The sequence below is a fragment of the Gymnogyps californianus genome, chromosome 1 (genome assembly GCF_018139145.2).
Source record: "Gymnogyps californianus isolate 813 chromosome 1, ASM1813914v2, whole genome shotgun sequence".
Lineage (NCBI taxonomy): Eukaryota > Metazoa > Chordata > Aves > Accipitriformes > Cathartidae > Gymnogyps > Gymnogyps californianus.
Genome location: NC_059471.1, coordinates 82,760,739 through 82,788,029, shown reverse-complemented (window position 1 = coordinate 82,788,029; position 27,291 = coordinate 82,760,739).

Below are 27,291 nucleotides of genomic sequence, written 5' to 3'. Positions count from 1 at the left end.
TTGTGGTAGCCCTTTGCAGAAGGGTACATTTTGATTTCTGATAATTGGTGGAAAGTGACATTCCCATTAATCCTCACTAGTACCATTCAATGATTTAGAAACTGCTTTTAGATACAAGCACATCTCTGCAAATCCCCTAAGACAGAGCCATGGGTAATGGGAATATAGAGGTCACTTGAGTCATGAATTGCGAACTCTGCATCCTGTCAGATGGTATTACAGAGGGAGGAGAAACGAAAATAACGTTTTTTTCATTCCTTTGAAAAAACGCTGCAGGAGTGGGGAGACTATACCGTTCCCTGCAAGAAGTAAGAGATTTCCCAGTATGGCCAGATGACCACGTTAAACTGGCAACTGTGTCACGACAGGGTGTGCCGAGAAATCCAAGCCCAGATCATTTGGGACTAAACTGAGTTAATTCCTGAATGCAAAAAATCTGTCATTTAACGACAAAAAAATGGTAACAGTGTTGTGAGAGACGTCAGCAGACTATGCCTAACTTCTAGTTGCTCCGTTGTTGACACAAGGGTTTTGAGTCCTTGGAGCAGATCATCTGGTAGCAAAAAAGTTGGCTCTCTCTCTGCGTAGCACTCCCTGTTACTCACTTTAGTAGATGTACTTAAGGTGGGGCACAACCCTCCAAATTGTCCTGAAAAAGGCTGGTGTGGACGAAGATGCCATCAGGTCACTGAAACCGAATGATACCGCTTTAAGGGAGAGAAGAGGAAGGCCAATTTTTTTGGCTGAGCAATACTCCTGACAGAGTTTATTGCTTCCTGATGAGATCAGGTGAGTAACAGCGTTGTACAGTGTTGCCAAATGGAGTAAAATTTGAGCCTGGTGACATCTTGGAGGGTGATGGGGCTCTGCTGGGAAAGGCAGCTGTGAGCGGCGACCACCGGGAAGAGCAGGCAATTGCATACACCACCATCTCGGGCAGGTCAGCGGAGAAGAGGGAAAACAAAGCAAGAGCAACAGCCAAAATGCGATACAACTAGCAATGGCTCTGCCTCAGAAGTACGGCTGGCCCAGCTCATAATGGCAAGGGCACTGATCCACATTTCTTTGTCCCCAGGCACCAGCAGCCATGCATGCCCCATGCATGCCTCCCACCCCAGCATCAGCAGCTGCGTGGTGAGGGGAGACAGCAACGGCTGTGCTAAGGAACAGCATGTAAGTGGTTTTTGTTTGTCTGCTTTTTCCTGTGGAAAGGCCTTGGTTACTGCTACCCGCTCTCAGCTGGAGCAGCTTGAAGCCTGCAACAGGGGAAACCACGAGGGGTGGCCATGAAGGAGGGGTGGATGCCCCGCATGTGGGAACCTCTTGAAGAATAAGTCCCACCGAAGTACTCCAGGAAGGCAGCCCTCTGCTACATAAACAGGTGTGCCCCTGTAATTCCTTATTTCAATTCATCATGAATGATAGTATCAAGCTCTCTTTTGGGCTTTTTCATCCTTGTGCCTCACAGAGAAGGATAATACCATCTCAGTTTTACAGAGGGGGAACCTGCAGCAAAGAGAACATCCAAGAGGCACAAGGTCACTATCAAGCCAATGGTGCAGCCAAGAACAGATTCAAACATATTTCAGTGCATGCATCATATAAATATCAGCTTATCCTGCTGCTTGTGCTGTACAGACTGAACAAGAAGTTCAATGTGCAGGTCACTATGCAAGCAAAGTTTGTTGTCTCCAATGTAGTCATGGGCTCTAACTATGGTGTGGAAACATGTTTCTGTGGAAATAAAGAATGAAAATTTTAATTGTTTTCCTGTTACACCTCTGTGAACACTTTGGGTCTTGAGTATAATGCCTAGGACTTTTCTGAGTCCTTTATTAAAATTTTCTCTCTTCAGCAAGGTGTAAAAGGGTTACTTTTTGCTTCCTGCAAAACCAGTAAAGTCTGCAGCTTTGTCCAGCTAAACAATTAACACTTCAAAGTTTCTACTGGTCAGAGCTAACTGATAACAACCTGAATATGCTGGTGCTTGGCTAGTTTATTATTCAAATTAAATATTTCAAAGGAATTCAGATTGGGACATCATGCCTTTGAAGCTATGGAAAGACCCCATCTTAGGGTTACCATTTCAAAGAGATTTTTACAACAACTTTTAGATGCAGCAATGTTGGTGGTGGCCAGAGAATTGATTTGCAAACTGGCTAGACTGAATAAGCTGAGACTGGCTTAGCTGAGGCAACCCGTTAGGTGTTCTGCGAACAGCACTGTAAGACACCCTTGGAAAGGTGTTTTTAACTGGAAGGGTGAGGCAGAATATCATTGAATTTTCAGGTTGTGCATTTGCTCTGGTTATTTTGAAGCTGGTCTGAGACCAGCCCAGAAAGAGAGATACATCAGGAGAACTTTTACAAAAATGAAAACCCAAGGAAAAGCAGAATTGGTTGTTTCTGTCTGGGTGTGATCAGAACGCACAGTTAGGTGTAGCTCGCCTCTTGACCCCCCTCAGTCACATTGTGAACCTCAGCCTGATCACTGCAAAGCAGGACCGCTAACCCTAAGCATTCAGAATTCATAAATCAGACATCCGAAGTATGAGATATTAATTTTAAGACCTCAAGATTTAAAAATATTACTGCATTGGGTTTTAGTCTTTATTTATTTTAAAACTTGAACCTTTATGGTCTACATTTTAAAACTTTCCTCATATAGGCTAGCATTTTTTTAAGTTGTATCATAGCACCACAATCATAGACTAGGGTCCCTTTTTGATGGGTGCTGTATTAACACAAAGCAAAATCAAGGTCTCATTTCCAAAGGCTCTTAAAGCCACAAATCATAAAAACATTGCATGGCCTGAGTGATTTTGACAACTGAGTCCCATTTTCATCATTTCTTAGACATTTCATCTCCTATATCCCATTGAAAGCTACTTAGTCTTGCAAAGCTAAATGGAAAATAGTCTAAGTAGCCTTAAAAATCTGAGCCTTGCCATCTGAGGTCACCTGACATCAAAACTGACATTTTAAGAAAAAAAAACTGAATAAGGCAAGGGTGGTAAATAAATTATAAAGAATAATACCAAGAAACTATGTCTAAGGAGACCCAAACAACTTTCACTACCGACCAACACCGTCCAATTGAACCTACAGGGAGAATTTAAGATAGATAGCACAAAATGTTAAATTTAACTTGCATCCCAGGATCTATCCCTTTGCTCCATAAGCCCTTTGACCTTATTTGTTCAGTTCAGTTGTTCCATTCTTAGAGTGATAGGAATAAGCTTTTAAGGACGTGTTTTCTAACAATGATATTCCTACTCTATTTTCTGCTAGAAAGCTGAAAGGAACTTGCCTTCCCTTGTGAGGCTACTGTAGGCTTGTGTTTAAATATTTTATGACTGCATTTTAACATATTGTCAAACAATTTCATATGTGAGACTGATCTTTAGCCTACTGAGTTGAATTTTGTCAATTCATTTGATCATTTTATGTAAGATAGACTGCATTATTACAGTTGCAGGCTTGGTCAGTTATTTGTCCAACTCCAGACATGGCAGGGCTGAACTGGTGTAGGTGAGGCATAATTCCCGTGAGTCAGGCCCTATTGAATGAGACCCCCATGGGAATGACTTACACACACAAGGGATTTGGCTGTAATGTTATAAAATGCAGGCTTACTCTCCTCATCAGGTCATGAGGATGCAGATCAAAGAAGGAAATGGATGTTTTTTCTGGCTTGATGGTGTGGCATGCTTCAGTCAAAGATCAAAGGAGAAGCATAGGAGACTAATGTAAGGTGGAGGTTGCAGCAGGCACCCTCTTACAAATGCTGATGAGATTATACTGACATGTGGCTTCATCAGTCAGAATGAAAATCCAAGCATAGAGAAAAATGAAAGGTCAGCAGGTAACCTCCCTGGCACTAATTAAACCCTCTGGGCAATGACTGACAGAGGCACAACCAGCGTAATGTTTTCAGGGTATGCTACTTGTAATGAAATAAATAATTTGATGGATGCAGCTCGTTTCCTGCCCACTATGCAGAGCTGCCTATGATGAAGATCTCAGTTCAAACGTATTTCAGAAGAGGGGGACTGTCTTCCGAGGAAGGGGAACCAGTGTAAATGGAGCAGGCGACTTCTAAAGGTGTGAACAGCTGCAAAAGGCCACATCAATCAACCCTTCTTTGATTTAATAGAGAGTTTCATGGTTTGTTTTTTGTTTTTTTTTTTTTTTTGCTTAATTTTAAATGAACAATAGAAACTAATGGAAAATAAGCCATTCTTAGACTGGGGTCTAAGCCTCTTCTCGTGGATTAGTACAAATAGAAAGCCAACACAAGCACAACACATCACCTACATAAGCTTTTAGGCCTGGTTCCCACAAGGCTATAAACTAGCATAAATGTGGTCCTGGGCAAATGTTGGGTTTTACGAGAGGAGCCGGCTTGCAGTGATACAACTCTGAACACAGCTGCACATGCAATGACTGCTATCGCATACTGGAAGCAGCTTCAGTGATGACTCCAGGACTTGATACTTGGCCTACAAATTGTCTCTGGTAGGCAGCAGCCCTTGGTCTGGTCCAGCCTGACCACCAGTCCCAGCTGCTTCAAAGGCAGGAGAGCCCAGAGGGGCCGTAGCTATCTATTCTGCCTGCTGCCATCATTGCAAGGCCAGCCAGGCTAACGGGAGGCTCTACAAAACATTGAGATCTGCCAGTGCTGCAGATGGGTAAATGCACTTCCAGGGATGCTCTGAACCCCAGGGATACAATAGTTTTTCACTGGAAATACCAGGGCTTATGTCGTACTGGCCTGAAGGGTGCTGCTACAGACAGGCAAGGTGGTATTTGTTGACTTTGGTTGACTTTGAGACTGTGCAGGAAACTAAATCCAATCACACATCAGTTTTAAGTTGCCTAACCTGTATAGATTAATGCATTTTTTCATACGTGAATGAACTATACCAGTATAACCAGATAACCCTGTCCCCAGTATGGGGATTGCACCATATAAAACCTAGTAAAATTAGAGCAGCATGCATTTTTGTCTACTGTCAAAGCCCAAGGAGTCCTTTCAACGGGTCATAGCAGTTGGAGCTGGTTAGATTTCTGAATTCTTTTAAGCAAGGAAATTTCAATCAGTGGTTATTTCACATAAACTGTTCACTGTGACTAATCGTTCTAACATTTGCTGTTTGTTATTCATGGTAGGGGAGTGTCAGGCTCTCTACTCCAGGGACTTATTTTTCCCAAAGAGTTCATCTAGATTGGCTTCCCTGGAAGTTAAAGCCAATGTAACAGCAGGGGAAATCTGTTCTCAGATTGTATGACTAGAATTTCTATAAATAGGAGTGACTGATGTAGAGCTACGAGAATAATTGATTTTTCAGTGTGGCAGCCGAACCAAAAAATTGAGGGGAAAAAATAATTTAGTCCACCTCAGCTCAATTTGTTGGGCTTTCTTTTTTTTCTTTTTTTCGGTCTGTGGACTGAGCAAAATATTTCATTCAACTTCAGACAAAGCCGTTCATTTCCCAACCAGGTTGTTTCTGATGGAAAGCTGGTTGTTGGAACAGACAGGCCAGATTTAATCATCACCTACAGAGCAGATGAGGAAATACAAACATACCTCCTACAAAAGGGCCTGCCAGGTAGGGCACTCTGCTGGGAGACCAGGCTGCAGAGCCCTCCTCCGCCCACAGGGACCCATCTCTGCAGCGGCAGGTTCCTCATCCACCCTGTGCTGAAGAAGCAAGCGATGGACCCTCCACAGAGGGTACACAGGAGTGTAGCATCTTCCCTGCCTCGTCTTCAAACCTAATTGGTGAAAGAGGCATGGAAGGGATTAACTCTGCTGCCTTGCCTGGTAGGAAGCACTTTTTCCAGGGTGGCAGACAGCTCCTCTTTCGGGGGCCAGCTCTGGAGTTAAACCTAGGCATCCCAGGAACATGCCTTGGCATTTGATTTCAGCACAAATTATTCCCTAAATTTGACGGGAACAACTTTGAGAAAGACAAAATGGCATTTTTCACAAAGAGACCATCAGCTCCATAAAAGGTCACTTCCTAGCTGATTCTTATACATGAATATATTTGTGACAGCCCTTTGCTAGGACAGATACTTTTCCATGGACATTAATGTGAACATCCTTGTATACATTTCTGTAGATAAATCAATGACAAGGGACAGAAATAGCATCAGGCCAGTGCTTATAAACAATTTCTCACAGGTTCTGAGTGTTTGGGTTTTTTTTCTCCTGATAAAATTGAGAACTGTCTTGGTTATCTCTGTTTAATCAGACTGAGAACTGAGGCTGTCATGACATATGTAGCTGAGCCAATTTAAGAGCTGATTGTTACCGAAGGGGGGCAGTCTCACTTCTTTGTCCACACAACCTAGCCATCTCTTGGGCTGATCAAGATACATGAGCTGACAGGTGAGCTTATGTGAGCTGATTTAACCCGTTCACCTGCAGAAAAATGGCCACCTTTTCTGCTGGGATGATTTTGAGCTGCGTTAAAGAGTGAAACAGCTCCTGGAGTGGCCCAGACAAGCACCTCTTCCCATGCCTGGTTGGCAGGAGAAGGGCTGGAGTTGCTCCATGCTGGTGCTGCTGTGGCAGGACTCCTGTTTGCTTTCCAGACTCAGTCACTGGTCACATTTTGCTATGTTGCATTAGTGCTTATCTTCTTGGTAACTGATTCCGGCTCTTAAACCATTGCTAAAGTTGGTGAGGTTCTTTCCAGGCACTTCTGTGGAGCTAGATAAGCCTCCAAAAGGGCAGTTTTCCATATTGCTCTGTCTGTGAGTCATGCTGTGCTTAATGTACAGTCATGCTCGTTTTGACAAAACAGGAGATAATTCACTGCTAGATAGGTCTTCAAAACAAATGTGAGTAGTCTTGTGATATTCTGTATTATATATGATTACAGACATGGCTGTACTTGTTCAGGAAAGGAATTTGTCCTGAAAGAGACAGATGTATAGGAAAATCTCTTTCTATTTTCCTGCCCTACATTTTGTTTAATAATAAGGGATGAATAGAGTTTAATAGAGGGAATGGAAGCAGCTGTGTTGCAATTAGAAGGCATAATTAGTATTTGCCCAGAAGTTTGAACATATGACTGTACTGGGTACAGGGATGGCTCAAATGATCAGAAATGACTGGTTGTGTGGTTGGTGCTTCAGAAATCTGGTTCCTCCTGTGCAGCTAATGTTAAGCTAGTACAGTACACTGAAAATATAATCCCTTGCAAATCACTTTCTGGATCTGAAAGTAATCAATTATCTGTGACTGATTACTGTCTTAGGGCCAGAAAAGTACCAGACACCTGCTATTTCCATTCAAGTCACTGAAAATAGTTGGTGCCCTTCTTACTGTTAGATCATTCATGCTCTCAGTATATTCAAATTTGGTATTGTAGTGTATTGTTAGTTAAAATGAGGACAAGCACTGACTTCCCAGCAACAACTGTCCCTAATGATGTCCTTATTCTAGGTTGGAGATAAGAGCAGTTCAAATACCCTTCTGTTTGACTGCCAGTTTTACACAATTTCCCAATTTAGCATGAGACCAAGGGCAGTGCGGTTTTATTTAGTATTGTGCTTTCAAATTATATCTCCAAAAGCTTTACTGATTTAATTAGTATTTTTGAGAGCGTGCAAAGAAAGGATGAGAAGATTAAAATGGTAACTGGCTAGCTGCGGCGCAAAGAGGTTTTCAGATCAGATCTGAAAAGAGATGGAGAAATTCGAGAGGGCTGTTGCTGATGCAAGAAACCTCAGAGGAGAGCAGTCAATAGGGGCGAGACTCTGCTCCGGGACTGCTAACAAAGCCATGCTCTCACTCTTCACAGAAATGTGTTTGCTTCCTGCTCCTGATAATCTCATGTGACTTCTGTTACTAAGCAGGGAGAGTGTCAACATGCTAACTGTCAGCTGGAAAAGTTAAGTCACCTTTGTAATCTGGTTAGTAAGGAAATACTTTAAGAGTAGGCTAATCAGACAGTAAGGTAGAATTATTAAATAAAAGCATCACTATTGGTTTCTGGATATATTAAATAATTGCCATAGTTATTAACAGTGCTGTAACTGGAGAGTTTCAGAATAGGGAAAATCTGGTCCACAGATGGATTTTCTTCAAGGCTCTGCCAAGCCTGAAAAAGCTGGCAGGATGGGATGTGGATGCAGACATGAATTCATTTCATTTAAGGACATGAGGACATGGCATGTCTGAACAGGAGTCAAAACATGGGAAGGGCAGGCTGGTTAATGTACAGATATGGAAAAGGATTGGAGGACTCTGATGTTCAAAGTGGTATGGGTGCTCTTTGCTGCAAAAACTGAACGCATCTGTCTTATGACAACAGCATGCAATAAAAGAGCTTCATGGTCTAACCTTAATTTCAAAATAAAACGGTGGAGCTTTCTTTCTGCAGCTCTGACACTGGTGTGAAGATGGGTGAACATCTGTGGGAAGTCTCTATGGAAAGATTAAGTGTGAGAGAAACCTGTAGTGAAGGTAAGGTCCCTGCTGTAAATCCAGGCAATGCCAGTACAGCATCCCTCACTTGTCCAGAACTCCTCTTAGACCTTCAACAGTTCCCCAAACACAGCAGAGTACAGCTCCATATAAGCTATTTGCTACCATAAAAAAAAAAAAATGGTTTTCTGTACCATAACCGTTTCATAGGGTATCAGTAAGCACATTCGTATGCATGACCTTTCCTTTTGGATGCTTCTCTCATTGGTACTTTATCTTCAGCTAGTTGTTTCCTTTCTAGGAAAAGTGAGTGAAATGTCTTCTTTTGCCAAAACTTCAGTAAGACTAGGGAAAACTGTTTCCATCTCTTAGACCATTCAACAAACTACTCAGATGAGACACTCCTCAGAACAGTTCAACAGGAAAATCTTAACCATGCTTGTGTTTCATGTGTCTTCATGTCCTTGTCAAGTTTTCCCGTTACCTTCAACCTCAGAGGGATTAGAACAGATATTTCCTTCTTCCCTTTCACAAAATACTCTTGCTGCAGCAGAATAATGACCAAAAGGCTCCATCAACACAAGGCAGATATCATAATTTCCTTGGAGATCTGTTCTGATCTTCATTCCCAAGTGGTCAGGCAAGAGTTTTGAACCCTTTCCCTCCTACAGCTGTCAAGTGCAGAATACACTTTGTTCCCCTGACTATTATCACATGCATAGTTGGTATGAGCAGGCATCTGCCTTCCCTCTGATATAAACTACTGTAACTGCACTGAAGTTTCCAACCAATTGGACCTAAGAAGATGATTAGGAGGGTGGGAAATAACCTTTAATTCTCTTTGCTCTCTGTACCAAGAATGGTTCTGCCACTGCCCTCACAACAGACTGCCCTGCATGTAGCAAATTTAAAACCTGGCCCCTGATATGACCAGGGCATGCTGCCTGGGGCACCTGGGGCTTTATGCAGACTAGCACAGCCCAGGCAGACCTCCACAGGCTGTCCACAAAGTGCTTCTACAGAGAAGCGATGCAGCTGGGAGGTGGCATCTGCTGGGCTTTCAGCACAGGGATCCCTGCACCTCCCGCAGCCTCTCCATGGGGTACGTACACAGCCACAACATCTGGCTGAACAGCAAAGGGAACACAGATTAAAGGATCCACACCTGCAGGTATGGCCATTGACAAAACACTCTCTCAGGCTAGTAACTGAAGAACCACAATGGGTTTATCAGTCTTGTAGGAGTCAGATGATGGATGTCCACTAGGTCCCCTACAGCAATGGTAGATACTTGCAGCAGAGCAGCTATGTTGCTGCTACAGTTTATGTGCTGGTCTGACAGTGGTGGAAGATGTAAAAAGCATGCCTCTTCAAAAAGAGTTATGAATTGGATGCTGCCTTTTGAACTGGGAAGAGGCGATTAGAAAGTAAATGTGGAGTCAAGATGAATGTTCCCAATTTCATCACTGACATACTTGGCAACCTCACTTCTCTCGGCTCTAAAATGAATATAACATCTGTCCCCAACGGTATATGAGGTACTTCGTTCTTTTAGTTCAGGGGAGAAAAAACCCTATGTCTCTCTTGCACAGGGCAGTGCTGTGCATGAGTTACCCAGTCTAGTAAAGCTGCATTTGTTCTGTAGTAAGAACAAATATACATGTGCAACAATATTGACTGAATTTTTTTAAAAAAGGGTATGATCTCTCACTGCTTCAGTTTTACTGTATTTAATCTAGAGTTTTTAAAGTTTCGGAAATTCGGACATTGGGGAATTGCATATTCTTAAAATCAGGACCTTTTAAAAATGAAAACACCAGAAATTACTAGACACTTGAAAGTCTTCCATAAGCTCTTACCATCAGCTTCCTGCTGTCTCAAATTAATTGTCTCTTTCCACACCAATGGTCAGTTCAGGAATTTCTGGTGATAGTGGCATTTCAAACCTGGCATTTGACACTTTTTCCTGCAATCCCTATTAATTAAAAAAAGATGCACAATGACTCTGCCATTACAGCAGTAGTATTGATGGAGCTTTGATGGCCTAAAGACTTAGAAGTGAGCCCTGTGAGGAAAGTTTAAAGCTCTTTTTTAGGCCAGCTGATATAGCTGGGGCAGGTGGACCATAAAAGTTTTGTGCATGCAGGTCAGAAATAGATGTAGCTATTCAGTCTGACTTCTTTTCCCTTCAAGTTGCACAGTGTCCCTTCCAAATGCTGAGAGCTTCTACATTGCAATAGTGCTGCCATGTGTCTGGGTGAGCTGAGGAACCCACCAGAGCACTGTGGGGTGGCCGCACTGTCTGCACCTCCTCCACTCCCCAGCTCAGAAGCAGTGAGGTGTGCACCCCCAGACATGGGGGCAGACAGCCTTATAAGATCCATGTTGCGGTGGGTTGACCCTGGCTGGACGCCAGGTGCCCACCAAAGCCGCTCTATCACTCCCCTCCTCAGCTGGACAGGGGAGAGAAAATAAAAAGAAAGGCATTATAATCTGGGTCGAGATAAGGACAGGGAGATCACTCAGCCATTACCATCATGGGCAAAACAGACTCGACTTGGGGAAAAATTAATTTAATTTATTACTAGTCAAAAACGGAGCAGGATAATGAGAAATAAAACCAAATCTTAAAAACACCTTCCCCCCACCCCTCCCTTCTTCCCAGGCTTAACTTTACTCCCAAATTCTCTACCTCCTCCCCCCAGCGGCACAAGGGGATGGGGAATGGGGGTTTTGGTCAGTTCGTCACACGTTGTTTCTGCCGCTCCTTCCTCCTCATGGGGAGAACTCCTCGCACTCTTCCCCTGCTCCAGCGTGGGGTCCCTCCCACAGGAGACAGTCCTCCACGAACTTCTCCAGCGTGAGTCCTTCCCACGGGCTGCAGTTCTTCACAAACTGCTCCAGCGTGGGTCCCTTCCCGGGGTGCAGTCCTTCAGGAACAGACTGCTCTGGCATGGGTCCTCCATGGGGTCACAAGTCCTGCCAGCAAACCTGCTTCAGCGTGGGCTCCTCTCTTTCCATGGGTCCACAGGTCCTGCCAGAAGCCTGCTCCAGCACAGGCTTCCCACGGGGTCACAGCCTCCTTCAGGCATCCACCTGCTCCGGCGTGGCGTCCTCCACGGGCTGCAGGTGATATCTGCTCCACCGTGGACCTCCATGGGCTGCAGGGGGACAGCCTGCCTCACCATGGTCTTCACCACGGGCTGCAGGGGAATCTCTGCTCTGGCGCCTGGAGCACCTCCTCCCCCTCCTTCTTCACTGACCTTGGTGTCTGCGGAGTTGTTCCTCTCACATATTTCACTCCGCTCTCTCTGCTGCAACTGCTACTCCCCTGTAACTTCTTTTCCCTTTCTTAAATATGTTATCCCAGAGGCGCTACCACTGTCGCTGATGGGCTCGGCCTTGGCCAGCAGCGGGTCCAGCTTGGAGCCGGCTGGCATTGGCTCTGTCGGACATAGGGGAAGCTTCTAGCAGCTTCTCACAGAAGCAACCCCTGTAGCCCCCCACCACTACCAAAACCTTGCCATGCAAACCCAATACACGTCATGCTGCATAACCTTTAATTTGCTGGAGGCCACATTTCTTACACAGTGATTGGCAAGATTCTTGTTGGACATGGCTTTTATTAATTCAGTGCTAGCATCTGTTTTTAACTGCACATCTAGTGTCTGTGTCTAACTGCGCTAGAGGTCATATTGCATATAATTTCAACATCGGCTGAATATAGACATACACCACACTGGTTTACTTATTGCCTCTCCACGGCTGAGTTCCTGGATAACCAGATTTTTTAAGGTTGCAAGGACAATGATGACATCAGAATACTATTGCAACCATTTCTGGTGAATCAACAAGTAGGAAGCAGGACAATTTAATAAAATAGATGTTGAACGCTATTTCCTTTTCCTGTCTTCTTCATCCAGGTATAAACCTGCTTGTCAGATATCCAGTCTACTCTAGCTAGTCTCCTTACTTGTTGATGCACAAAACAGTGGGTATGTAGAGTGAGAATAAGACCATAACCCCCACTGGGGCCATTGTTCTGCAATACTCTTGCTGCTGACAGCATTTCTGAGTGCAACTGAGTTTATCGAGGCACAGAATTGTTCTCTCTCCCTTCAGAGCGATGAGGCAAATGCGTTCTACAACAACAACAACAACAACAAAATAAAAAAAATCCAGTGATGAAAAGCTGAGCCATCACATAGGGAGACATTTTACTCCATCAGGAAACATGTGGCAAGCTCTGCTAAGAGCTGCTTTGTTGTAATCTCCATAGAGGTGAAGAAATATAGATGCTGAAACTTATACAAGGTATTCTAAATAAGCTGAAATACAGCAGTATTTATGGAGACAGGACTGCATCTTGCTTTCTCTTTAATTCCTGGGAGGAGGAAAACTGCCTAGGATGATGTTATTTACAAGCAACATTTATTCTCAATGGCTACTGATTACATCTTCTGTTCTTGTAGAGCTCCTCAAAACATTAGGATTTCCATTAAAACACAAAACCAAATCTAGTTGTATTGAATTGGCATTTTTCAGAAAAGAAAAAAAAGCCCAACGTGTTGACTCCTTTGACTCTTATAAACACCAGCAGATAAAAATATGTTGCATCAAACTCATTTAGAGATTAAAGTTGGAAAGATGTGTAATGAAATCAAGGGAGAAGTTTTGTCAGAAAGAAGCACTTCAAAACCAGAAGAGTTAGAATAAAATTGCTGGTAGAATGGAAACAAATACTCAAGCAAGATCAAAAGTGTCAAAACCCAACAAGCTGCGTGCTGAGAAAAAGCTGTTAGGAAATATCAGGTGTTTTCCAATGCAGCTTGTTGCAAGATGGCTTAAAAGTCTTGCTCTCTGAAGAGAAATCCTTGCAGGGGTGCCTGAGGAGAGCGATCTTGTTAGCTGCTGTGGCCACTCTTTCATAATGGGCCGTGTTGCTCTTGCAGCACTCCCATCACTCAAGCCCTGGGGAGGCTTTACAGCAACGAGCAAGGACCAGCTTGCAGAGGGGACAGGAGAGGGTGCCTGACACTGGGACACAGTACTGGTAAAGGAGCTGCTGTGGGAGGGTGAATCAGCGCTTTCTCCTGCCCACATTGTTACCCTCCCTTGCAATATTAGCACAGCTCTTCCAGGGCAGGAGTTGCTATATTCCTGTGTGCAGTGCACATGATGGAGCATTACTGATGTACCCTGGTGGGGTCTCTCAATGCTGCTGTGAATAAGCGCAATCAGAAATGCTCCCCCAAAGAAGGAGCAGTGGGCACTGGTGGTGCTGGGCTGGGCAATGCCTTGCACAGTGCAGTAACTATATCAAAGGATACCCTGAGCAGTTTTCCAGCTTCATGGTCTGGAGTTTATGGCAATGTGTATTCCTCTCAACTGTGAAAGCTTCTCCACATGCCAATTCCTTCATGTCCTCTGTCCCAGCCTTTGCTACTACTTTTTTCTTCCTCTGAGTGTTTCTTCTTTTTTCTTCCTCTGAGTGAATTAACTAATGAAGAGAGGCCTCTACCTGCAATCGCTATTGCTCCCGAGCCCTAGCTGTTCCCCCAGTATCACCTCCACACACGCTTTTCCTTGCAAGCATTGTGTAGGGATTGTCATTTGTCTTCCTCCATCTTCTCTGCTCTTGAGAAAAAGATCCTGCACTGGGGGTGTGGTCACATCCAAAAGATTTAGCAGTAGTATAGTGTCATTACAGCTGCGATGGCCTAAGGGTACATGCAGGGAGAGGTATGTCAGGAATGGCAATATGTTTTCTTGAGCCAACCAATGTAAATGGCAGAAATGAGAAGCCTTTAGGTGCAGAGGACCTTTCCCTGAGGGATTATTTACAGGGACAGTCATTAGTTACACAGGGGACATCTCCCCCTTCCTACCAGCTGTGCTGTATTACCTGATACATTAGTAATCACCATGCCAGCTTTGCACTTTCTTGTCACCTTTTGTTCTTGGTTCCCAGGAACATTCATGTGCCACCAGAGCATCACAAGTCTGTCTAGGTAAGGATCAGACATTTCACCCTATTGATAAATGCAGCCTTCTCTGTAGGGGGACACAAAAATAGCAGTATGGAAGCACCAGAGACTTAGTAGTATTCAGACCAGGCTGAATAGACACAGCAAATTATGGGAGCATAAACAAAATACAAAAAGGTGACACCTCAGCAGCGTTAGGGTAGGTAAGAGATATCTGAGGTCCGCTGTGTCTGAGGCCTGGTTCCCTAGCAGAGGTTCATTTCAGATGACCTTAGATGTCTGTAAAGCAGCTGAGCTAATCGCCCTGGGCTCCCCCTGCAACCGGGGAGAGAAGTACTTCTCAGGGGTGAGATTAATCTCACCTATAATAGGTCAGTGTAACAGCAGGTCAGGTGAATCCTTCCCTGGAAACATTTGTTCCTCCCTGCTCTAAAGAGGAGTCAGAGTGACTAATGCAGATAGGAGCACCTGCTTTGTAAACGTCTGCAGTTAAATAGAGGAATCCTGCCCTCCCTGCCCAGCTTGGCCCATAGCCAAAACACACTTAAATTACTGCCTAAACTTAAAAGTACATTTGAGGTTACTCCTGAATTTGTATTGCGGGTAAAGTGTTTTCACCAATGCTCCAATGCTGGAAGGCAGAAAGGGGGAAAGAGGCGTGGGTTTGGTTTTTTCCCCTGTTCATAGGCAGAGTAAATGCTTGAGAAACAGACAAAAAACAAGTACCAGCATTGCCTGGACTGGGACTGATGGTATGGACTTGGAAAAGTAAAACTGGGAGCACTTGTTATGGTTGAGGGCTGGCTGAAGGAGGTTTGAAACTATCTATCTTCTTTGTCAATAGGTGTGATTGCATCAGAGGATGTCTGACATGTCCAGTGATTCTTCTTCCTCACAGAAGTGACCTGGCAGAGACCACCCAGGCCAGTCGGCATGAGCAGCTGGCACACATCTGTTCACAGTGCACAACTTCAGCCCACAGAACTTCCTATAGTCCCTCCCATCTATCCCTGACAGGGCCAGGACTCACCAGTTTTAATTACACTGGTGGGTTTTGTTTCAGTGACTCTCCAGATCAAAAATCTCTCCAAGTTACAGTGTGCTTTCTCCTCCATGCCAACATAAGAAAGTCTGATTTTGCCATGCCGTAGCTGCCCCTGGCTGTCCTGCTGTCAAAGCCCAGCGATGCCAGGGCACTGTAATATAACTGCAAGGTAAGAAAGGCAAAAGGAGCCACAGGCAGGGCTTATGGTTCTGATTAACATGACGAACCTGGTGTGAGGCGGGCACTGGTACCCCTCGGGAGCTCTGAACAGAAGAGCTAACTTGTGCTTGGTTTCATTACACAAGCGAAACCACCTTAGCTACCGAGAAGAACAAATCTTGGTGTAATGACATGCTGGGCTGCGGATGGATGACCCCATCTGCATTTGAGAGCAGGCTATTTCCCCCAGGTGCTCAACCCATGCTGCTGACACTCACCAGCACCTCAGGGCTGCCCGGAGGGAGTGCTCCTCTGGGGAGCCGAGAAGATCTGGTGGCAGGCAGGACCTGTCCCCTGGGCTAGGGGCCTCTGATTTTGGGGTCCACAGGAGGGGATGTTGGCAGTGATGAGTGGGCTGGGCAGGCTCTACAGGGAGGAAGGTGGCTTTGCCACCCTGGTGCCACGTAGGTGGCAGCAGCAACAGCGGGAGTTTTTTCAGTGGCGGTGGAGCACTTGGTTTAGCTGTATGCTGCACAGCTGGAATTCTCCTTTTGGATGTGACTTTTGGAAAGAAAACCTCCTTCATTCTTCTGTTTCTCTGAATCTATTTCTGACTGTGAGGCACTGCCACCCTCCCTTGATTAAAGAAGAGAACAGTGTGCACCCTTGGAACACGAGATAAACTGGTAAAAGGCACCCATCCTTGCTGAACATGCTTGTTCTGCATCAAAACCGTGGGTGATTTGACAGAGGGAAAAAAGTGAACAAACTGATGAAGTTGCGGCAATTCTGCAGCCAACACGCTTTTCAAGATCAACAGCAGATAAAGCACTGCCCCTCCCATCACAATGTCACTTTGGTAGAGATTATGAGAGCTGTACTCTCAGTTTGCCTTGTTTTGAGCAAATCTCCAGGTTGGGTTTCAGCCTTATCTGTTCGTAAGTGCAGTTTCATTCATGGGCCAGTCCCAACTGCCTCAGAGGGCGGGTGTGTTTTGCCACCTGGGAACAGATTGCTGTTCTTCAGGTTCAGTTTTTCACATGAGCAAATCTATCTTTCAAATATTGCTTTTGTAGCAAAGAGAATACGGGGGGGGGAGGGGGAGGAAGCCCAAAGAAACACATAGATCAGCTGAGCACTGTGAGTTATTTGTATCTGGCTTGTCACATAAAGCCATTGCTAATTTTCTGTAATTTCCCCACAGGGTTAAAAGAATGCTATCCAAAAGCATCCATGTGAGGCCAGATGCCAGGATTAAGAGGCACGATGTGTATTAACTCCACATAAATCTATATACTGTTTGAGTCTGAGTCAGAGTATCATAAAAGAGCTGAAATGTGGCTTCACAAGAAGGATGTAAAGGTATTTTACCCTGCTCTACTCATGAAGAAAGTAGGAAAAGGCACCCTCCCATTTATTTGAGGTGTTAGGAATGATCTGCTCAGTAAAAACACCCATCCACTTTGTTTCTATTTGGAGTAAATGGAAAGGGAGAGAGATGGCATCTAACCAGAAACTAGAGCAGGTAAAAAGGTAGAAAAGAAAACAGCAGACATTGAAGATGAACTGCCTGATAGTCTGCTGCCTCCAACACCCAGATTTTTAGAATGAATGCTTGCAAATAGTTAGTTTTAGGAAAAGGACAAGGCATTGTCTGTTTTTTTCCAGCATTGTCCTCCAGCACTGGGAAAGAAAGAGGAAGAGAAAGGTGCAGAATAATCTGTTCCCTCCTGATATAGAGTAGGAAGTTATTTTCAGAAGAGAGCAGTGGAATTAGACTAAATTGCATGATATCTGCATAGAAATATTTTTACATGTTGAATCAAACTCTGGTGGGACAATATTCTTCCTTTTAACAGGAGAGATGCATTTTTCTTCTGAGATCTGTGCCTATTACATGCTACATTCAGTACTCCGGCAGCTTTATTGATGTACTATATGAGGTACTGGAAAGAACAAATGCTTTAAGAAAAATTATCAGCCTGGGGACAAATGGCATTATCACTAATTGCACTTTACTAATTCTGTCTACTCAAAAGGAGAGGAGGTAATCTGGAACAAAGTATGTGGTTACTGCAGGATGAAGAAATTCTGCTTGGAATTGCAGCTCGCAGCGAGTGACTCATATTGCACAAACAGCCGAGGTGTGGGTAGCCCTAGCAGACAATTGCCTGTAATGACTACCGCGTGCAACATAATGAATGAAGCACTGAATAAAGAGCTCTCTGCAAGTTGCAGCTATGTGAATGGCAAGCCTTTCATTTTAAGCTAGAGCCCTGTATCACAAATATTAGGTTTGATAAGCAAGTTTTTGAGTTGTTTAAGTATATCCATGAATGGGGTAGAGAACTGAGACAGCAGATATTGCATCTGATTTCTAGAATTTCAGTCTGGCTGTAGCATTTTGAGAGACTCAAAATGTACTTCTATAAATGGAAACAATAATTTCTGAAAGGTACATTCCATTTGGGGTTTGATGTCATTTATGGAAAGGATCTGGCTATTATTTTTATTCTGGTCCAAGCATGTACTTTCAGATATTCCATGCATATCCTGCTGTCTGTAAATGTTCTTTCACTACCCACTTGCAGTAGCACTGCACAGATTGTGAGCAAAAAGGGGTATGTTCCTCTGGCACAAGTGAAATATGCTATGATGGAGCACTACGGACACTTGTGGCTGACATCAGACTAGCATCTACGGTTCCCAAACTGTATCTGGCCTGTCCACTGTCTGGGGCTGTCTGGCTAGCAGCCCGTGTGCAGTCAGTGGAAAGGAATAGGTGGGCGCTTCAGTCTCGTGTCAATATAGCCCTTAGCAGTTATGATGATGTTGACAACTGAGCTGAAAGTCTGCCAGATGTTATTTCAGGTGCAAGAGCCATGCTTCACAAAGGCTGGACTCTGAAATAGACCAAGGAATACTGATTTGTGAATTATTCCTAGTCTCCTGTTTGAAGAAGTATTTTAAATACAGTAATGATTGTATCTTAATAATCAGATCTATTTGTAAAGGCTTATCATGGGAACCTGTACTTCTAAGGATGATAACGGGCTATAAAATGAATGAAGCATTGAATAAGTAAAGACTTCTCTGCAAGACATCTTTTATGTGAATAGGAAGCCTGTGATCTGAAGCTAAAGCTTTACCTTTGATCTTGATCCGAAAGTGTCCTGAGCACTGTGTTGCAAGATGCTTCTTGCAGTGCAGCCCACTCCTTTGTGTCACCACCTTGGCTTAGCAGCTAACATAGGTCAGATACTGAAACTGCATTTACCAACATCAGGGTGAGTTCTAATGTCAAAGCAGCCCCCTGCGAAGCCAAAACAACAACAAACCCAAAATTATTAGCTTACAGGAACAGTGTGTTACTCAGCACCAGTTTTATTTAGCTGATTTCAATCTGTTTTCCAGATTTTGAATATGACCGCCTTTAGTTTCCAAATCAATTTGGAATGCTGAGCTTTAGCTGGATCCGAGTTGTTGCTCTTCTGCTATGCCCTGATCTCAGTGTCTGATCTCTGTGCCTATGCTACCTAATACTTCTTGGGCACAGGTGTCCTGTCCAAATGTCAGCTGATGAATGTAGTCGATCGCCTTCCTCCCACTTATTTAGTTGAGGCATAAAACTCTCAATCCTACAGAAAGAAGCCAAGTCATAGATACCGCCACTTTTTCTATATACTCAAAGCAAAATTACTTTAGGCTCCCTGATGTGTACTTTTTGTTCTGCAAGTCTTAATAAAAAGACACTAGTTTGGGTGAGACTTTTATTGAGTATGGCACTCACAGACATAGAACAATACTACTTCCCTTATAGATGTTGTTGTTGTTTCTGTGCCATTGCTGCTGATTTCTAACAAACAGCCTTGTTTAAAGAAGCCCTTTTTTTAAGAGGGAAAGCTTATGCTTTCTCGCCTTACTTGATAGCTTTTCTTAAGAGGCCTTCTGACAGGATCCATCATTATTCACTGACCTCTTAATTTATTTTTCCCATATGCACAGTCTTGCTGGTGTAACAATGTCTTCATTATGTAATGAAGATTGCACTATATCCAATATATAGTGGAATCCATTTCTGACATAGTTCTAATCAGGGAATCAAAAATGGGAGAACTTGAACAAATCTAGGACACATTTGCAGCACAGGGTTAACTTAAGATCAATACTGAGAAATGTGTAGTCTTTGGACCTTGGGGAAACAATGGTCAATGCAGAAGTTTGTATCGTTTATAAAAAGGAAGGTGATCTCATGTGCTACAGAATCACGGAAGTGAGAAATGGAAAAAATGTACTTGATCATCTTGACCTCAGCTTAGGCTTGTTCTGTCCAATACATTTTCTGGTGCCTTCTCCAGATTTCTTTTAAAGGTGACTAGGGATTTACTGTTTGTTCCAATCTTTGTTCATTTCTAGAGAATGGTTTTCACTCAGAGCTGAGAGGGGAGCCTGAATTTCCTTTGTCTTAATGTCAGGTCATTTCTCCCATTTTTCCCAGATAAAGACTGCTTGGCTCCTAGCATTATTTGCATTGGAAGGATGGACAGTATCCCTGAGCAACAACAGTACTACTTAATACAGACAGCACCACTCTCAGGAAATAAAAATGCCAAGGCACGTTTCTTGAATTAAAAATATGAGAGTCAAATACTGATGGTTACAGCCTGGTCGTTGATGGGACAACTTGCACAGAAGAATCGGGAGTCGATGGTGACAGCCCACAGCCGCTGGTGCTTAGCCCTGACTGTTCTCACAGCTTGATTAAAACGGGACAGAATGGGGAAGAAAAGCAAGCCTATTGCCTGTTGAAAAGGTCTAAATTAGAAAGGTTAAGGGTCTAAAGGTAAAACACTGAATGGCTAAAGGAATGGATGGTTTCACTTATTTTTGTGTCCAATTCGAAACATGTTGGAGCACTTCACAGAGGCTTACTTGCATAGCTATTAGACTTCCTCCAAATCACATTGGCCATTTGCTTCTCAAGAGACTGAAAGCACTCAAACTTCAAACATGTAATAGGGTACAGGTCTAGATCTACCCTGCATTTCAGATTCAAATTGCTTTTCCTTTTTTTCCTTAGTTTTGAAGACAGTTTGCTTGACATAGGATCTAATTTGACCAGTTGCAGTACCGATGACAGAAGAATAAAATGAAAGAGAGGTAGAAATATTTTTAGTGAAAAGCTAGCCCTATACTTCGTTTAAAAATTTCATGACTCAGAGAACGTCAAATGGATTGAGTTCTCCATGGCTCCTCAGTGACCCCCACAGATGCTTCCTGCCTTGATTTCAGTGTGTTTGTAGCCTTTTGTAGCCTACTTGCATCCTACGCAGACATCCCTTTACCAACATCCTGTGAACCTCTAGCTGTGTTTCCTTGTGAGTTCTCGGCTTCCTACAGGAGAAGGACGGGTTTGTGTGAGGCTGCTTTGCCGTAGCCAAGCACGCAGGGAGCTCGGCTTGCCTGTACAATGATGCAAACTGTGGTAAATGAACGGCCTCTGTTTGACCAAGGCAAATATATCTCCTGTAAATATGGTAACATTTCTGTTTGATTTTTAGTGTTGACTCAGACTTTGTGTTTAAGTAGAGATAGTGAAGGCAAGTGGCTCAGGAGTGTAAAACCACAGCAAGACTCGGCCTCCACCGGCACCGTTCCACACATAGTTTATGCAGACTTATTCCAGCCTCTATCCTGCGAATGCATGACTTGTCCCTAATAATAGTATTTAGTGATTCACTGCTCAAGCGTGTGATCGGCCACCAGTCACCTGTTTTTGGAACAGCTCAATCCCAAGCCAAATAAAAGCTTTCTAACTAGTAATGACACCCTAGTACACCTGGTGCACTTCCTCGCCAATAGCTCCCCGTAAACGTATGATATGAATCTTAACATAAACTTTATAGGAAGTTTTCAGCCAAATGTAACTGCGAGTCTGAATTCCCCTCTCTCCTCTCCTCCCCAAATGTTCTTTAACTCCTCTGCTGGGAACAATCTTTGGCCATTAAACCATAATGTTCAGCTATTGAGTTAGAAATAGGCTTGGCACAAAGGGTTACCTAAAGCTTACACAAACCAGTTTTTCCAGGTTGTGTGTGAGGAGTGTGGTTTAAAAGAGTGGAAAGTTACCAGAAGCAGCACAAAGCCAGGTGTTAGTGGATAATCAGAAGGAAGGATCACAGAAACAACTGGGAAGCCTTAGCCAGGAGGATGGGAAAGACAAGCTTGCATTTAGAGGTGGGAGTTATGACAGGGTCCCTGAACTCAGAGAATGCAAAACACAAGTTGTAAAGGCAAATCTGAGCTCACTGTAAGTCACTTCACCCTGTCTGAATATAGTGAAGAAACTGAGGCAGAGAAATGCGCACAGCATATATTATTTATATCAAGAGCTATTTACTTTTCATGGCACTACATAAGCCTTGGGTCCTGGTTTTCTGTGTGGGGCATGTGTATGCAATGATATATGTGTAGCATGTGCATGTGCATTGCATGTGCATGTACATCGTCTCATGCATGCCATCTGCCACTGAAGAGTTAAGTGGTGAAAAGAACAGCTTGGCTTTCTGTGGTAAGGGAGGAGCGGGAGGCCTGTACCCTGTATGAGTCTTGTGGGTAGGAGGGCAGACCACCATCTCTCAGACAGCCCGCTAGATAAGGAATTTGCACCACAACAGTATAGATAAAAATTCATGAAGAGGTTACCCACTGTAATCTGGGTAATGTACAGTGTCTGTGACTTCATACTTTTGCCAAATAATAGGCTCTTTCAGCCACTTCTTTTCTTTACCTTTGTACCATCATAGCACCCCAGGAGCAGAGGCGGAGGCAGGGAACACATGCAGTGCCTGGTGGCTTCCAGAAGTCAGGAGGACACGAGGACGGGAGGTGAGCATGCAACACAGTGGTCTCCTGAGCGGCCAAAGAGGGAGTTTGACCAAACCTGTCATTCTGAAATAAGCTGCTCCCCCTGCTTTCTGCTCCAGGGCAGTCCCAGGGAAGCAGGGGGCAAAGCCTTTCCCTGCGGGCACCTTACCTTCCTCTGACCTTGCCCAGCAGGACTCCACCAGTGCCGCTGTGAGCAGGACTGCCTGTGGCTGCAGAGGACGTTCGGCAGACGTAACGCCATGAGGATTTCTTTCCAGTGCCTTGTGAGTCGTTGGGGGATGAGGGGAATCCCATTGTATAGCTGGTAGCCAGTGCTCCACTGATGGTATTAACTGGTTTTCTGCTGGCTGTGACCTAGCTCTGACTTAGACGTCTGCACTGCAGTTGGCCATGTTCAGTGAGGTGACTCCCTTCCTTTGGGAGCTATTTTGTGATCTTTGCATAGAGGAGGCTAGAGAAGTGCAAGGTGTTATCAGATGTAGTGATGTATTTCTATAGAAAAAATGATCTGATGAGGAAGTTGCTGAGCTAGGAGGCAGGACTCAGTCACAAGACTGAGGACATCCCAACTGGTTTTGAGATTCCTTACACAGAGGAGAGTATCATCTCCCACCTTCTTCCTGATGTCTCTTATCAGTTTGGATCATAGAGGCTCTGAGACAAGGTTACTGTGCACATCTGCAACAGCAAAGGCAGTGAAACTCTGATTTTGTTCTGGCCAATAGGGCTGCTGTAATATGAATTACAGATGGGCAGATATTCTAGGCAGATAAGGCTCTGCTAGCCTTCTTCCTTCAGAGCAGCCTCTTGCTCTCAGCAAGGCCCTTTTGTCAGGGTGCCATCGTACGACCTTTGCTTTTGTACATCATATCATGGATTAGATTCTTACAGTGTTCTCCTTTTCAAGAGGCATTGCATCCTACTCCATGGCTAGTTTAATGGGCCAATTCATGGAGTGAGCCATTACTTAATGTGAGAAAAGGATCAGAATTTAGTCCATCAATGAATTGGCGTTATTAACCTTAATTCTTGCTGGACTTTGTTGCATCTCCTCCTTCCTGGTTGCTTCCCATCATGCATTTTAGCCACACTGTCCAGTTCGGAATACTGAAACAAAGATACAATTGCTTTGAATCTCTTTCTTCTGCTGAGACTTTTCAGGCAAAGAAAGATGGGAGGTCAATAAAAATCTGGAATTTTCCTCCCGCCAAACCCCGTGTTGTCTGTGAAACCGCACACCAGCCAGCCCGTTGAGAAGAGACCACGCAGCGCCTGGCCGGAGGCGCAGGCTGTTTCTGCACCACCTCTCCGCAGCCAGACGCCTCGCATCTGAGCAGGCGACATCCCCCGGGGAGGGATGCCCTGCGCCGAAACGGCCTGTGCTCAGAGGAGCCGGCAACGCAGGTGATGAGAGCAGCTGCGGGTGCTGCCCATATCGGGGGCCACCATCCGTGCCCCCCCAAGGAGGCAGCAGCGGTGGCGGCTCAGCGGGGAGACAGCCACCCTTTGCCGTCACGCCGGCGTCACCCCGTCCCCGGGGTGCTGCGGGGCGGAGGGAGGGTGTCTGGCAGGGCGCAGGCAGCCGGGCAGGAAAGGGAGGGCGGGCTGTGGGGGAAGGGGAACAAAAGGAAATTCATTGATGGAAAGCAGAGAGGGTTATGGTCTTGTTTTTATTTTTAACAACGGGCAGCTGTGAATTTTTACGCAGGATTATTTTAGGTCTCGGGCCAGGCTGTTTCATGCTTCGTCGGTGCCTGAGTTTCCCCTCCAGCTATCTGAATCCAAGTGATATTATTTGCAATTACTTCAAGAAAGCAGAAGCTCAGAGGGAGTGTCCTTGGTGAATGGCTGTAATTTCTGTGCTGTGGCTGCCCAAAAGCTATTACGGCTCTGCTATCTCTGGCTGCCTGCCAGCGGGAAGGATTCCTTCCAGAATTAATTGCATTTTCCCGCCTTATAGGTATTCCAGGGAGTGGGGAGCAGGCTCGCAGCGGGTGTATTGCCTCGCAAGTAAATAGTGACATGTCTTCTCATGTGCGCTGTAGAAGGGCAGCGCAAGCAAGAAGACAGACATGCCATTGATTTTCAAGTCTTTGCCCATAGCCGAAAATTAGTAAAGAGAGGTGGGAAAGAGAAAATAACTCCAGTGTGAGGCTCATTCTTGTTTCTGGTATGGAGAAAGTGGGGGCTGCTTCTACAAAGCGTGATTCACAGTGACGTGCAGAAGCTGTCGCCTCTTTGCTCTGCTGTGTGAAAGGAGGATATGCAAGAAAACTGCAAACTCAGGGTCTTTGGCTTTGTTTTATTTAAATGTTATTTATATAGAGCTACCTTGACTGCATCTGTATTGTATGGTGAGTAGGTGCACAGATTTGAACTTGCCCCTCATCTACACGACACAGCCACGTTTGGGTGCAGCCTTTGAGCAAGGTTTGCGATGTGCTGGCTGAGCTCAGCCTGTCTTTAGCACAGGCCCCTCGCTTGCAGCACGGGGCTGGAGAACCGTGCTATTCCCTACCTGGTCCACTCCCGCGTATCACGTGCGCTTCCGTCACACCAACCACTGGTAGGAGGGACATGCCAGGCAGGGTGCCAGGCCACACGTCACAAGGGCAGATGGGAACTTTTAGGCCATTGTAGCACATCCTGCCCATGCAACATGGGGGATGCACTACGCAGAGCTTGTGGCCTCCTCTGGTGATCAGCGTGGCCCCGGGGCCAAAGAGCACAGCGAGCCTCAGCCCCTGGCCTGGCACCAAAAGGCACTGCCTGGATTTGGCAGATCTGTGAGGTCTGTTTATGAAAAAAAGCCTGTAAAGCTCAATGGCCTGATGGCTGCCCCATCCCTTATCATGCTCCTGAGGCAGGGAGCCGTGCCAGCCACCCCCTGGCGTGGGCTGCATCCATGCGGCTGTGCCAGGTCCATGCAGAGATCCTTCCCCTTCCCCCGTCACAGGAAGAGAAGAAGGCATTGCCTCCCTCCCTCCCTCACCATATAATGAGCTTACAGGGTGGATTGCAATCTGGCCCTATAGATTTCTGCTTGGTAACTTCAGTATTTTTACGAGAGGGCATGTTGAGACATTATATATTAGTAACATTTTCATTAGATGCATTCAACAGACCTGAAGTGGTGGTTAGATAGCAAGAACCAGGCAAAGGGGAAGAACATATAAAGAGAAAAGGAAAGGAGAAAAAAAGCCCACAACAAAATCCCTTTTCTTTTTCTCTCTCTTTTAACACCAAAGTGCCAAAGAGCCCAGTGTTGAGACCTTTTGTAAACTGCCACGAAAATGTTCATGTTAAAAAAGACACTGATTTATTAAAGCACTGGGGTCATTTTATCTGCTGTCTTTTGATCTCTTCCTCTACAAGGGAACAAGGAAAATTAGAATATAAACTAACTGTTCATGTAACCTAAATGGAAGCAGAAAATGCTGCTACTGCACGGCTCTACATAGCCAGCTGCTGTCCTTCTCTGGTTCAGCTCTATTCACTTTTGTTCTATTGCACCAAGACTGATGTAGTATAATATTATTGATAATATTTGTATATGACAGGTTAGATAAATGAGATTAGTGATATTTGAGAAGGGGCCACATTCCTCTTTCTTCACCTGTCAAGCAAAACCTAATTCATTCAACACCCTTAATGAGCATGGGTGGCTACTCATGGTATAGGGCTCATGCTGAAAACATACACTGGAGTCAGCATCTGAGCAGTGTTACGAGTCATAGGCCAGATCCTCAGGGGGATTCAGATGTCTGACGGATGTCTTACATCCCCGCGTTGCTGCTCGGCTGCACATAACCACGGAAGCAAGTCAGTTCTCTCAGGGTCCGTGTTTCCGTCTGTGAAATCACCGAGGTACCTACGCTGCCGCCTCTACATGTGCATATACCCGTCTTTGCCAACAGCTTGCACTTGAGCACAAGTGGGAATCACAAACCTTGGCTGCTTCCCCTCTGGGACCCAGTGCAGAAACTTACAGTAGGATAAAAGGAATGCGATGCCACCTTAAACCCAGCAGCGGTGGGGAAGCCCACACGTGCAGTGTGACCACTCTTCCCATACCTTCCCCACACAGAAGCAGGGACTGGACTGTATAGACTTTCCACCCCGAGGGGTGCATGGGAACTCGTGAGCTGTAGAGCGCTGGTAGACAGGCACGCTATTGCAATCTCTCCTAGCTAAACTGTTCTGCTTGGCATAAATAATTAAATGCTATTGGGTCGCACAAGAAGAAAGTGAGATTAGCTTGCGAAGGCACTCACTTGGGAGACAGAATAGTTAGACTGAAATCCCTGTTTGGGCATTTAATTATTTATACCGAGCGGAACATTTTTGCCAGAAGAGATTAAGAGACACGCAGCTAATTTAGTAGTCTGCTTACCATTAAGTGTAGCAGCGGCCAGGCAGAACATTAAGATGACTACTAGTATATATCTGCTTAAACAGAATCTGGTCTTTTGTTTACCATTCTTAAGTTGACAAAAAATGCACAATGCTTGCTTTGTGCACAGCTCCAACATCAGTAATGCAATCAGCATTGTTATAACACAGCATTAGTATTTCTCTAGTAAGAAATCATCTGACTTTCCAGTCATAGTCATTGAATTAGTAAAAATTATGCAGATACATAGAAATGATTGACTGCTGTTGCAGAAAGGTGAAATTTTAAATTAATGTTGTCTCATGTGGGATGCAGTGAAAGAGGCAGCTTACAATGTGAGATAGGTCATCCATACCAGAAAAGAAATCACAGATTTG